Genomic DNA, 7618 nt, shown 5'->3' with positions numbered 1-7618 from the left:
CGCGGCTTCCTCTCCCCTCGCTCCCTCTCTCCTTCCCTGCCCTGCTCTTTGCTCCTCTCTTTCCCTCCCTATTTTCCTACTTTTCCCCCTTCTTGCCTTCTTTTCCTGCCTCCTTCCTTCTTTTCCTCCTATTTTTCTTCTTTTCCCACATTCTTCCTTTCTCCCTATTTTTCTTTTCCCTCTTCTCCCATTTTCTTTCTTTTCTCCCTTCTTTCCTTCTTTTCTGCTTCTGTCCTTCTTTTCCCCTATTTTCCTTCTCTTCCCATTTTCTTTCTTCCCCCCCTTCTTTTCCTGCTTCCTTCCTCTTCCCCCCCATTTTTCTTCTTCCCCCCCCAATTTTTCATTTTTCTTCTTTTCCCCCGTTCCTTCTTTTCCTCCTCCTTTTTTTCCCCTCCTTCCCCCCTATTTTCCTTATTTTCCTCCTATTTTCTTTCTTTTCCTCCTTCTCCCTTCTTTTCCTCCTCCTTTTTTTCCTCATTTTCTTCCTTCTCCCCCTCACTTCTTATTTTATTTTCTTTCTTTTCCTCCTTCTTCCCTTCTTTCCCTCCTATTTTCATTCTTTTCCCCCCTCTTTTCTTCTTTTATCGTGTGCACTGAGCCATGCTCCCCATTTCAGAGGGAATATTGCTGTGCTCCCCATTTTGGGGGGGGGGATATTGTGAGGGCTAAGCCGTGCTCCTCGTTTTTGGGGGAATATCACAAGTACTGAGCTGCACCCCGTGTTTGGGGGGTAATACTGTGAGCATTGAGCCGTGCTTCCCATTTTGGGGGGGGAATATCGCTGTGCTCCCCATTTCAAGGGGAATATCACGAAAGCTGAGCCGTGCTTCCCATTTTGGGGGGAACATCGTGAGCCGTGCTCTCCATCTGGGGGGCAACGTGGGCTCTGAGCCATGCTCCCCATTTCAGGAGGAGTATCGCGAGCACTGAACCACGCTCCCCATTTCACCCCAGCTTCCCACACCCCGCGTCTGTTCAGGGACGGCTCTTGCAGGACAGGCTCTTACGTTCAGGCTTTTTCGGGATCCGAGGTGCGTTTGTCGTGCTGCTGGGCATCTGAGCGTCCCCACCTGGGCGACAGGTAGGAGACGGGAGAGGAGCTCCCGCGGGAGATTTGCGTCCTTGGCGCGGCATAAAAATTGTTCCAATTTTCCCTCTCCTCTGTTTTCCCCCCCAGGCCGAGCACCGTCTGCCTCGTACCGTGCCGAAACGAAAATGCACGTTCACCGACGAGCTCCAGGCGAAGTACCCCTGCTTCCGCGTGGGCCGGGAGAGATGGGAGGCCGAGTGCTTGGTGTGCCAGGAAGGCACCTACGTCTCTGTGGCCCGTAAGGGCTCTCTCGACCTGGAGGCCCACGTCCAGTCCATGAAACACAAGAGGAACGTGCTGGGGGATGCCTCGGCGGCCAAGCTGCCGGGCTGCTTCCTCCCTGCCCCCTGCCAGTCCTTCGATGCCGCTGCCACCGCCACCCCTTTGGGCTTCGCCGCTGCCGTGCTCCAGGACTGCTGTGAGCCCCTGGCTGGCTCGCCCGGCTTGCCCAAAACGCCTGACCCTGTCTTAGATGTCTTGGGCTTGCAAATCAAGACGGAGGCGAGGCTGGACGAGGCGTTGGCCCCCTTCGCGTTGGACCATGGGGTGGACCCGCTGGACAGTGTCCCCTATTGCGGTGTGGCCCTGGGCGCTGGCGAGGCGGGGACCCCCTTTCCCATCCAGATCCGCTATTTCGACTGGAAGCGGGGCGGCATGCAGAGCAGGGTGATCGGTGTGGAGGCCCCGCTGGGTGAACTGGCCCCCAGTGCCACCGCGCTGGCGTGGGAGGCCTTAGAGAGTCACGGGCTGCGGCAGCGGTGTGTGGCCATCGTAGGCGAGAGCCCCAACGCCATGCTGGGGGGGCTGGGGTGCTGCACCCGGGGTCTGGCTGAGGCATCCGGCTTGCGGGAGCTGCTGGAAGGGGCCTTCATCGCCACTGACTGCCCCGCGCACCTCCTCAGCAACTGCATCCAGCACGGGGCGGACAGCCTGGATGTGGACCTGCAGTCCCTCATCTGGAAGATTTACACCTACGTCTCTGTGTACGCTGTCTGCTCCGAACCGCTCAAGGACTTCTTGGAGTTTGCCAAGAGGGAGTACCGGCGGCTGCTCCACCACGCCAGGATGCCCTGGTTGCTCCTGCTGCCGGCTGTCACCCGCTTGCTGCAAGTCTTCCCAGCCTTGAAGTCCTTCTTCCTCTCCCTCAGCCACCCCCCCTTCACCATCCGGACCTTTTTCGAGGACAACTTCAGTGAGATCTACCTACAGCACATGGCTTCGCAGGTGGCCGTCTTCGACATGCACCTCAGGGCCTTGGCAAGGGAGGACAACTCGCCCCGCGAGGTGCTGGGTGTCCTCTCCTCCGTCCGCCGCATCCTCCTGGAGCGCAAAGCCCATGGCTTCATGTCGCTGCGGGTGAAGGAGCTGCTGGCAGAGCAGCGGGCGGCTGGGAGGGTTGGAGGGCGCGACACCTTCTGCCGCCACGTCCAGACTCTCTACGTGGCGTTCCTCGACTACCTGGACGCTCGGATGGGGCCGTTTGGGGAGCTTTTCCATTTCCAGTGGATGCAGCTACGGGCACCACCGACGTGGGCGGAGGTGGAGGCGTGCGTCAAGTACCTGGCGGACCACGGGGTCATGGTGGATGACAGCAAGTGCTTTGAACAGTTCTGCCACCTGGCCACCTTCTTAAAGGACTGCAGTAGCGGCAGCGACTTCGGCACCCTGCAGACGCACCAGAAATGGGTGCGTTTCTTTGGCAGCTCCCGCAGCCTGGCCGGCCACTCGGAGCTCCTCAGGATGGCTCAGGTTTTCTTCGCCATCCCCTCCTGTGGGGCCGATTTTCCCAGGGGGCTTTTCCTCATGTGAAGGCGGTGGGACCAGGCGTGGATCTGTCATCGGTGCCGCCGTGGCCAGGCTACGGCAAAGCATGCGGCGCGTCAAGACTTCTTTTTTTGCAACAATAGACTTACCGATTCCTATTTTTGTACATCAGCCCACCGGGGAGGATTTGTTAACGGGGTTTTTAAAGGCTGTAAGCCGTCTGCAGGACAGGGGGCTTTGCTCTTGTGTGAATAAATACTGCCACAGGCTCTGATCGTGTGTGGGCACTGGAGGGATTGTTGGGGGGTCAGATGGCTTTTGGGGTGAAAGTCACCCAGGACTCCATGGACTTATTTCTTGGGTTGGAGAGAGGGAAGGTGAGGTTTTGTCCATGCACTTGGGTCTCCAAGCTTGGACCTCAAAATCAGACCTCAAGGTTGTGCACCCGCCTGCCCTGGCTCTACCTAAGGAGTGGAGAAGGCTCTTGCAGCATCATGGAGGCACCTGGAGATACCCGAGCTTTCCAGCTGGGGAGGTTTTGCCCCCCTCAAATTCCCCAGGGATCATAGAATCGCAGAATACCAGGTTGGAAGGGACCTCAAGGATCATCTGGTCCAACCTTTCTTGGCAAAGGTGGCCCCGCACCCTGGCCAGCCGAATCTTAGAAGTGTCCGATGTTGGGGAATCCACCACTTCCCTGGGGAGATTATTCCAATGGATGACTGTTCTCTTTGTGAAAAATTTTCCTCTTGTGTCCAACCGGAATCTCCCCGGGAGTAACTTGTACCCATTACCCCTCGTCGTTTCCATGTGACTCCTTGTAAAATCTTCTTTGTAGCCACCCTTCAAATACTGGATCATGGTGATAAGGTCTCCCCTCTAAGCCTTCTTTTCTCAAGGCTGAACAAACCCAGTTCTCTCAGCCTTTCCTCATATAGCCGGCTTCCCAGTCCTTTGGTCATCTTTGCAGCCTTCTCTGGACCCTCTCCAGCCTGTCCGCATCTTTTTTGTATAGCGGGGACCAAAACTGAACGCAGCATTCCGGGTGTGGCCTGACAAGCGCTGAGTAGGGCGGGATAATGACTTCTTTATCTCTGCTGGGGATGCAACCCAGCGTCCTGTCGGCTTTCTTTGCCGCAGCAGCACACTGTTCGCTCATATCGAGCTTGTTGTCCACCAGAACCCCCGGGTCCCTTTCCACAGAGCTGCTCCCCAGCAGGGTGGGGGTATCATCGGCAAACTTCATCAGGGTACCCTTGATCCCATCATCCAGATCACGTATGAAGATATTAAACAGCGTCGGGCCCAATATCGATCCCTGGGGGGACCCCACTTGTGACAGGTTGCCAGTTTGAAAAGGAGCTATTTACCACCACCTTCTGGGCGTGGCCGGTCAGCCAGTTCCCCACCCACCGCACGGACCACTTGTCTAGACCGTAACGCATCGGTTTCTCTAGGAGGAGGCTGTGGGAAAAGCCTTGGAGAAATCCAGGCAGACAACGTCCACCGCTCGCCCCACATCAACCGAGGAGGTTACTTTGTCGTAGAAGGCGATCAGGTTTGTCAAGCACGATTTGCCCTTGGTGAATCCGTGCTGGCTCTTCCCAATCACGTGCTTCATTTGAGCTGTGATAGCCCCCGGGAGGATTCGTTCCATAACTTTCCCAGGGACTGAAGTAAGACTGATGGGCCTATAATATCTCCTTTGGGATGTGTGAAGGGCCCTGCCAAGGCCGAACATCAGGAAGAACTGCCATGAAGAGAGTCCTGCCCTCCGCCCGACATTCCCCACCACCCCATCGTCTGCAAGAGGATTTATCTTGGAGCACCTTGAGGCATTTATCGCCCGTGCCAGGAGATGCAGCAGAGATAAGGTGCCTGGCCAGCAGAAAATACTTGCATTAATATTCACCTCCTGCCCAAGTATTTGTCAATGTCCACACGTGTGTCCTCCTCCCTTGCAGTTTTCCTTCTGTGATCACAAAAGCAACATCAGGTACCCAAAAAATGCCTTTTCCTTGGATCCAGCACCATATTACATCGTAATATTGACACAAGTGCACCCTGCCTGGGCAAGGACTTTGAATATCTCGAGATACGGACCCATAAGGATCATCAAGTCCAAGGAGGACTTTGCACAGGCGTTATTAGAAAGTTGTTTTTCTCGACAGCAGCTTGATTTTTCTGCTCTAAAACCTTCTTCCCACTGGAGAGCTGCCCAGAGCTGTGGAGAAGACACTGGAGATGAGCAGGAAATTCGTGTGGAAATCCTTTGAGCAGAGTGTGGAGATCCAGATCACCAACAAAACCGAGGATGTCACGTTGTACAACCCCAGGTAACACCGCGAGGAGGGGGCAGGGGTGATCCCCCTCCCTTGCCGGAGGGGATCCCCCCAGGATTCAGGCAGAAGGTCCAAGTTGGACCATCTCGCAATGGTTGGACCACCTCCCAGTGGTTGGACCATCTCCCTCGTAAGCCCAAGTGGTCTCCCCATCCTGTTCCCTCCTCACCTGTGCTCTTGTTCCAGGAGCTACTGCTTCAGCAGCTATATCTCCATGCCGCCCAGCCCCAGGATCCCAACGGGTGTCACGGAGAGTTGCCCATTTGGCAATTCTGTGATCCATTTTTGGGGGTGCGTGGGGGTCCTGATGTACGAGGTGGACACCTTCACGCTGGCCATTCTCTTCTCCAACCCCTTGAACTACAACGTTTTCTACGTGAGGGTAGCCATGGAGATCTCCCTGCACAAAGTCCACCGTGGCAACTTGGAGGACATCTACACCAGGATGTATAATAGTTAACCCGCCAGCACTGACGAGGGCACCATGGTCCACCGAGTCAAGCTCAGCGTGTGCCAGGAGGCTGCCGTGGTCTCTGCTGGCAACATGCAGGTCACGGCCACCATGTCCAATGCTGCAAAGTCAGTCATCAAAGTCATCATGGAGAATCAAGATAGTTCCTCTTCTGAATCCAAAGGTAGCACCACCCATTAGCCTTGGGCAGCATCAGCTGAAGGGACGGACGTACCTTGTCCGTGTTGCTGTAAACACCAGGCAGAACCTGCTGCCCTCAATAAGTGGTTGAGCAAAGCAATTGTGCATCCAAACTTGTGCTGTGTTGCCCTGATAGGAGTGCAAGAAGCCCAGATAGGATGGAAGATGCTTCTTTTGTCTCCTAATCCCCTTTTTTATCAGCTCGGAGGACTCCCTGTTGAGTGGTAAGGAAGGGGAGCGTCATTTGAAGGTCCTGTGGGTGGGCTGTGCTGCGCCTGGGGCTTGGGAGCTTGCTTAGATGCAATGCCTGGTGGAAACCTGCTCTCCTGAAGGCATCTTTTTGATTTGAATTATAGCTTGGACTTAGTTCTGATGTTTGTCCAGCTGGTATCCAGCTGGGGGTCCTGGTGTAGGGGGCAGACACCTTCCCGTTGGCCATCCTCTTCTCCAGCCCCTTGGACTACATTTTCTACCTGGAGGTTGGGTTCCAAACATCTAACCTAGCCCTACCTCTATCAGACCGTCCCCCCATTTCCATTCCCTGTGTTCCTACGGCGATCGTGCCAGTCTATGAGTCATCTCTCTCCTAACCCAACCTATCTCTGTGCCCTCCATCCATCTGTCTGCCCACCCCTCCATCTAGAGGGATACATTTTTGGAGATAAAACCTGGTGTAGCTGGACCACCTCCAGCCAAGCACTGGAAGTAGTGGGGCAGATCTCTCCTGGGCCAAAAAAACCCCCCTCTTTTCTTTTGTTCTGCTTTCCTTCCTGTGCAGCGAAGGAGGAGAAAACACCTCTGGGCTTCTTCACGTGCCACGTTATCTGATGAGAGGTTGGTGGTTACCGTGAGGTGTGTCACGTTTCACTGTGAGGTCTTCTAGCCTTGATGTTTCCTGCAAGCGAACACGTTTCACTTGGGGCTTTTTTTTCTTTTAATTTGTTCTGCTTTGTGGTTGGAAGTGGCAGCAGCAGCCAAACCAGGAGAAAAAAAGCAACGTGGTGGGACAGCGGAGGTGGATGGGGGGTCACTGGGGCTGTGGTTTAGCTGAGGCAGTGGTGAGGGTAGGGTTAGGTCTGCTGGGTTTTGTGGGGAAAGAAGGCTGCGAAGGAGCTCTGAAATGCAAATCAAAGCCTTTTTCGTCACTGGCTGAAGGGTTAGATGCACCTGAGAGGTGGGATGGGGCAAAGCCATGCGGAGATGTCTCCATCACCCCCTCCAATGACCTGACACCCCTCTACCTCCTTCCCTCTAGACAGGGGGTGGGTGACACAAGACCAAACACTAACTTTCCCCTTTCCCTTCACCCCTTAGTCCTTCTCAAACGTCTGGCAGATCAGGTGGGACCTTTGGTGGACCTTCCTGATGGGAAGACCTGTCAGATTTATCCTCTCTCATACTTGGGAGCTGCTGGCAACAGGTTCCTGTGCTGGACGTGCCTTTGGGCAATGTCTTGATGGACTCCAACCATGTGAGGCAAGGTCTACAGCCAAGACTTGCGTGGGACTCAGGCTCCTACCTCCATTTGGTGGAGGATTAAGCATCTATGAGACCTTCAGAGACCAATGCAAAGGGCCAACACTCAGAGGCAAAACACCTTTTTAATTAATGGACCTTTTTAATTAATTTATGCCCAAGAGCCACTACGATGTTCACAGCTGGAGCAAACTCTTTTCCTGCAACCAGCTCGGGCAGCGTGTTTTGGCCAAGGGCTGTGTCTCTGGGGCTGCAGATGAAGAAGTTGGGTCCCCAGAGCACTGGAGAGCTGCT

The sequence above is a fragment of the Aptenodytes forsteri genome, unplaced genomic scaffold (genome assembly GCF_000699145.1).
Source record: "Aptenodytes forsteri isolate BGI_AS27 unplaced genomic scaffold, ASM69914v1 Scaffold472, whole genome shotgun sequence".
Lineage (NCBI taxonomy): Eukaryota > Metazoa > Chordata > Aves > Sphenisciformes > Spheniscidae > Aptenodytes > Aptenodytes forsteri.
Note: the sequence above shows the minus strand (reverse complement) of the source record.